Genomic DNA, 5582 nt, shown 5'->3' on the forward strand with positions numbered 1-5582 from the left:
TGGGCCTCAGCTCCACCTCAGCTGTTTCCTGTGCTCAGAGAATGGAACTCTTTGGAAATATTAGTCAGTTCCCTAGAATAGGTGTATGCATTTCTCTAGGGAAAGAATCCACTTGTGTCACTAGCTTCTCAAAGGGAACATTTAGGGACCCTTGTTCTAGAATCAGCCATTTGTCTATAAATATTATCACAAGGATTCCAGACTATCCCCACAGAGATCATGTTTGAACTAATTTAACAAACTGTTGATAAAACAAGGGCCCGATGATGGCAATCAGTTATTTCAATTTTAAAATAATTTTTCTTTGCTGATCCAACCTTAGTCCAAACTTTCTTAGGACATCAGCTTTTCACTTGTAGCAAAACTATTCACATTTTTTTCATAGAACAAGGTCTTCCCTTAAACCTCTAATAACATAGGCCTGGTCTCACCCTAGGGAATTTGAATTTTTTACTGAATTATTTCTATGTCCGGTAGGGGATGGAAATTGGCCACCTCAAAATGTCTCTTTACCTTGATTTTCAAGAACAAAAGACTCTGAAAGAAACTTTGACAACCTCCCCCTGCCAATTGCCTATAAGTATTTAAGATAGAAGTCCTGTCCCCAGGACAGGCCATCACCATAGATAACTCTGGGTATGGATAGACTGGGAGAGTCCTTGCTAAGCCCATTCTTATCAAAGCTCTGAAAACCAAGTAAAAGCAGAAGTTATCCTTTGTAAGAGACATTTACATTTATACGGGAAATCTCCATTTGTAAAGGTATCTCCTTGTCTGTACTGGGAAGAAGTGGGATGACCTCATCTCTGGAAACTCTTATCAGTGCAGAAGGCAAGGACTTAAATCTGCATATTAACCTTATTTACTGTGCTTTCTGGTAATCTCCTACAGCTCACTTCCCCCACCCCCAACATACTCCTTTGTCTTTGGCTGAAGATAGTATTTAAGATGAGAACCTCTGCCATTTTGTCAAGTTACCCAGCTTTACCTGGGTCTCTCCCGTGTATACATGTACAGATATACATAAAGCTTTGTTTGATTTTCTCCTGCTATTCAGTCTCATGTCACCTTAATTTGTAGCCCAGCCAGAAAGGACCCAGAGTGGGTAGAGGACAGTCTTCCTCCCCTACAGTCCTATTCACATAATCATGGCAATACATCCTCCTTTCCCTCCTTCCCTCCTCCAGCATTTATTGAGCATCTACTATGTGCTAGTCTCAGGGATGAATGAGACAGTATGCCTGCCCTCAAGCTGCTCATTCTAATGCAAGGGAGAGATGTCAATAAACAATAGTGAAATGTGATAAGCGCTCTCACAGAGATACGCAGGCACAGAGCAGTGTGGTGATTAAAAACATGGGCTCGGGACTGGACTACTTAGGCTCAAATCCTGCCTCCATCTCTATGAAGCCACATAACCTTCCACACGTTTAAGTAACTCTGCCTCATTTCCTCAACTAAGATGGAGATAAGGAGAGTGCAGACTTTATCAGGCTCTTGGGAGGAAAAATGAGACAGCACTCAGCACATGGAAAGAGCTCGTTAGCTATTCAATGCTCTCAGTTGTTGTGCAAAGGAAGCACAGAGAAGGAAATGACTAAAAGGAACTAGCTCCACCCAAACAGGTCCAGGACGGCTTTTCAGAGGAGATGATAAAAGATGAATCCTTTTCTAGGAAGGAAAGAGGGGATGGGCATTCTAGGTAGAGGGAGTGAATATCCAAAGTGTCCTGAGGGTGAGAGGGAGTCAGTGAAAATTTTTAAGCGAGAGAGTGACATGAATAGATGTGCGCTTTGGAAGAATTTTGCAGGTAGCCATGCAGAGAATGGATTGGAACAGTAAGAATCTGAAGCCAGGGAGATGAGTTATGACTCTGTCAGTCACTCAGGTGTGAAATGAGAGAGGCCTGGAAGAAGGCAGAGGGAAGGAGAGGAAGGAATGGTTTCAGAGGTAGGATTGCTGACATAGCTGGGAAGGTATGGGGAGGACCAGGACAGAAAGAAACCGTTGGTCTTTAGAACTTTCAGGGCTCCTTTCAGACCTCCTTCCCCAAGGCCGACCAGGCTCTCACTGAGCTGCCATGAGCTCTTTGGCTGGTAAAGATGTAAAATTAAACTCTTTCCTAAGTGAATGGACTTCCGGAATGGATAGTCAGATTCACGAGGTCTCAGGTAGTGAGTCCTGGAGCCAAGAGAGAAAACAAAGCCTGCCCAAACACAGGGAGAAGGTGAAGGGAGGTTCTGGAAAGCAAAGACAGCACCTCTAGGAGCCACGATGTGAGATCCAGGGTCCTTTTCTGGATGCTTGCTCAGGGTTGGTGAGCGTTTGTCAGACATAAATGAAACTCAGCACCTGACCCAGAGGAAAAGAGTAACTAATAAACTGTGAGGAAAAAGGATAGATATCCCCAGCCCTATCCCTTGGCTTTGCTCTTAGTTCCTCAACAAACAAGACTGCAGGACACAAATAATCGGTGTGTCTGGGGCCAGGGGCTTTATCCACTGGTGTTTCTTCCTGGCCTATGTCATTCCACCGACTCTCAGACTCAAGGAGAATTTCACTGACTGCTCACAAAGATCCATCACTCAATCACATCACGCATGCCAAGGTTTATTTGTTGTTGTTGTTTGTTGTTTTTGTAAATCTGTGTAACAACAAAACACCAATATTAAACATTAAACCTTTAGATCTCTATTTCCCTGTTGTTGTCACTGCTGCTGCTGTTTCCAAATACACAAATCTCCGAACATCTGAACACTGTTCCTCCAAGTATAACTATCCCTCTGAACTTAAATGAGGCTTCCATCTAGAATTTTTTTTTGTTCTTGAGATGCCAACTCTGAGAGTTCTGAGACCAAGTGAAATAAAGATACTGAGTTTTCTGCAAAGACTGTGGCTGCCCAGCCACTGTAAAGAACAAGGATGTGGCTGGACATGGCTGATCTTCTCTGCCTCCGCCCGTCTCCTCTTAGCAGAGAGGGGACCCTGTCTGCCATGGGAAACCAACTGCTCTTTCCTGCTGCAAATCTCGGCAGCCATTTTTTACTCAAATTTACCCTGCTCCGGCCCAGACTTCTGGGTCTCCTCCTTCCTACGAACAGTTTAAAAAGCAAACAAACAAACAAGAAGCACAAACACGAGATTTATGCAGTCCAAGAGGGGACAGAGACGTCTAATCTCCCAGGCCCAAGCTGAGCTCTAGTGAACTATCAGTCTGCCTTGCAGTTGTTTCTCGCTGTCATTTGGTGACTCTACTGAATGTGGTCCTTGGAACTTAGAGGAGGAACCCACACTCCCCCAGAGCTAAGCTCAGCCAGGGAGGCTGCAGCTCAGGTTCCCAGGTCACAGCCACGAATGCTCAGCCGTTTCTGCCCTGTGCACACCGCGTTCCAAGGAGCCAGTCGCCCAGCCGGCTGTGGCCCAGAATCTCACTGCTCTCCCAGCTTCACGTTCTGCTTTCTATCCCCAAGGAATCACACTTCTTTTCAACCTGTGAAACTCAAAGGGTCTCATCTCAACCTCTTTCCCCAAATAGGTTTCCCTCAAATAGAACCACCAGCCCAAATCTTAAAAATGGGTTATAACAATAGCCTAGAAGGGTCTATCTTAGTCGGCTTAGGCTGCCATAACAAAATACCATTGACTAGGTGGCTTAAATAAAAGACACTCTTTCTCACAATTCTGGAGGCTGGGCAGTCCAAGATCAAGGTGTTGGCAGATTCCATTCCTGATGAGGGCTCGCTTCCTGGCTTGTAGACAGCTACCTTCTCGCTGTTCTTACATGGTAGAGACAGAGAGAGAGCTCTGTTCTCTCTTCTTCTTCTTATGGGGGAACTAATCCCCTCATGGGGGCTCTACCCCCGTGACCTCATCTAAATCTAATCACCTCCCAAAGACCCCACCTCCAAATACCATCACATTAAAGGTTAGGGCTCCAACAGATGGATTTCGGGAGGGACACAAGCATTCAATCCATAATAGAATGTAAAATCAAAAAAAGTCTGCTTATCTCTTTCCCCTTGGGGAAAAGAGCTTCTTCAAAGCTAAAAGATTTGTTTTCCTCCAAAGCTGATGTGATTGATTTGCAGGGACTTCCCTCTGTGGAACAAATAAATGGGAAACATACACATAACACAAGTTAAATTTTCAGCAGGATGAACTGCTGCACACCTTCATGGGCTGTGTAGTGATGTGGCCCACGGGCCTTGTGTTCCCATTGTCTACACAGATGACTGTCTCCATTCATGGTACAGTACATGTGGTAGAGGATCCCACGAGGGAAATGTGCAAACTCTGCTTATGTTTTCACAGAGGTCGAATCCCAGTGTTGAAAGGGATTTTGATGTCACTCTATCCACCCCCCACTCAATGCTTTAATCCCCTCTGTATCTCTGCCAAAGGTTATTCGGTTTATTGTAAATACCTCCAAGGCCAGAAAACCCACTGCTTTCTAGGTACGTTCTTGCTCACTTGCTTATTTGCTTGCTTGCTTCTGAAAACACACATACATTTTTAGAATGTTGTAAGTATAGTGTAGCAGACAAAGCCTGGGCTTTGGTGTTAAACGGACCTAAAAATCCCAGCTCTGCCACTTTCCGTCTGGATTTAGGAATACGTCTTAACACCTTTGAGCTTTAATGTCGTCATCTGCTAAAAAGAGGGGAAATGCAATAATGCCTACTTCCTGGATTCTTCTGTGAATTTATTAGATAACAAGCTGACCAGTATAGAGTAGGTGTCAATTAACGTTAATTCCTCTCCCACTTCCTCATCACCTTCCCTTGTAGCCTTTCATTCATTTCCTGCAATACGGATATCTTGACTGATGATTGGGGTTAATATGGAAACAATGTAACTAACATACCATTGATAAAAGCATCACAAAAAGCCATAAATGAGTCATTATGTTGAAAACATAGACCCTTGCCTGGCAAGTAGAGTCATAAATCCATGACGATAATTAATGTCCTCACTTGATTGCAAATTCTTCAAGGGCACGGGTCTTGTCTTATATTCCCCCACAGAAGCTACTATAGGTCTTTCTATGTGGTAGAAACTCAATAAATGTTTTGAAATTGAATTATGTTGTCTTTTATAAATTTCATTTAAGAAATCTATATAGATCATGGCAAAAATACGAATAGTATTTGGACATCTGTTATTTTTGGATAATCAGCTCCTACATGGGGATGTAGAGGCTTGTCCCTGCATTTAAACAGTCAGAAGGAAAGTTTATATTCTCCAGGACTGGCTTGTAACTGTGAGGGCTATTGCATTAATAACTAGGCATTAAGTCCTAAACAAAACTTCTGTAAAATTTAGCTATTTTCATTATATGCATGATTGAACTACATTTCTCCTTTTAGGAGACTGGAGTACAGTCATGTGTCACTTAACGATGGGGATATGTTCTAAGAAATGCATTGTTAGGAAATTTCATCATTGTGTGAACATCACAGACTGTACTGAAGGGGAACAAAATTTGCCACCCCAAAATGTGTCTCTTTAACATGAAGATTATTTTAGGCTGATTATTTTTGAGAAATAAAAGACTCAGAAAGTTTTCTTGTTATCTCCCCCTA

This window comes from Diceros bicornis, chromosome 5 (assembly GCF_020826845.1).
Source record: "Diceros bicornis minor isolate mBicDic1 chromosome 5, mDicBic1.mat.cur, whole genome shotgun sequence".
Taxonomy (NCBI): domain Eukaryota; kingdom Metazoa; phylum Chordata; class Mammalia; order Perissodactyla; family Rhinocerotidae; genus Diceros; species Diceros bicornis.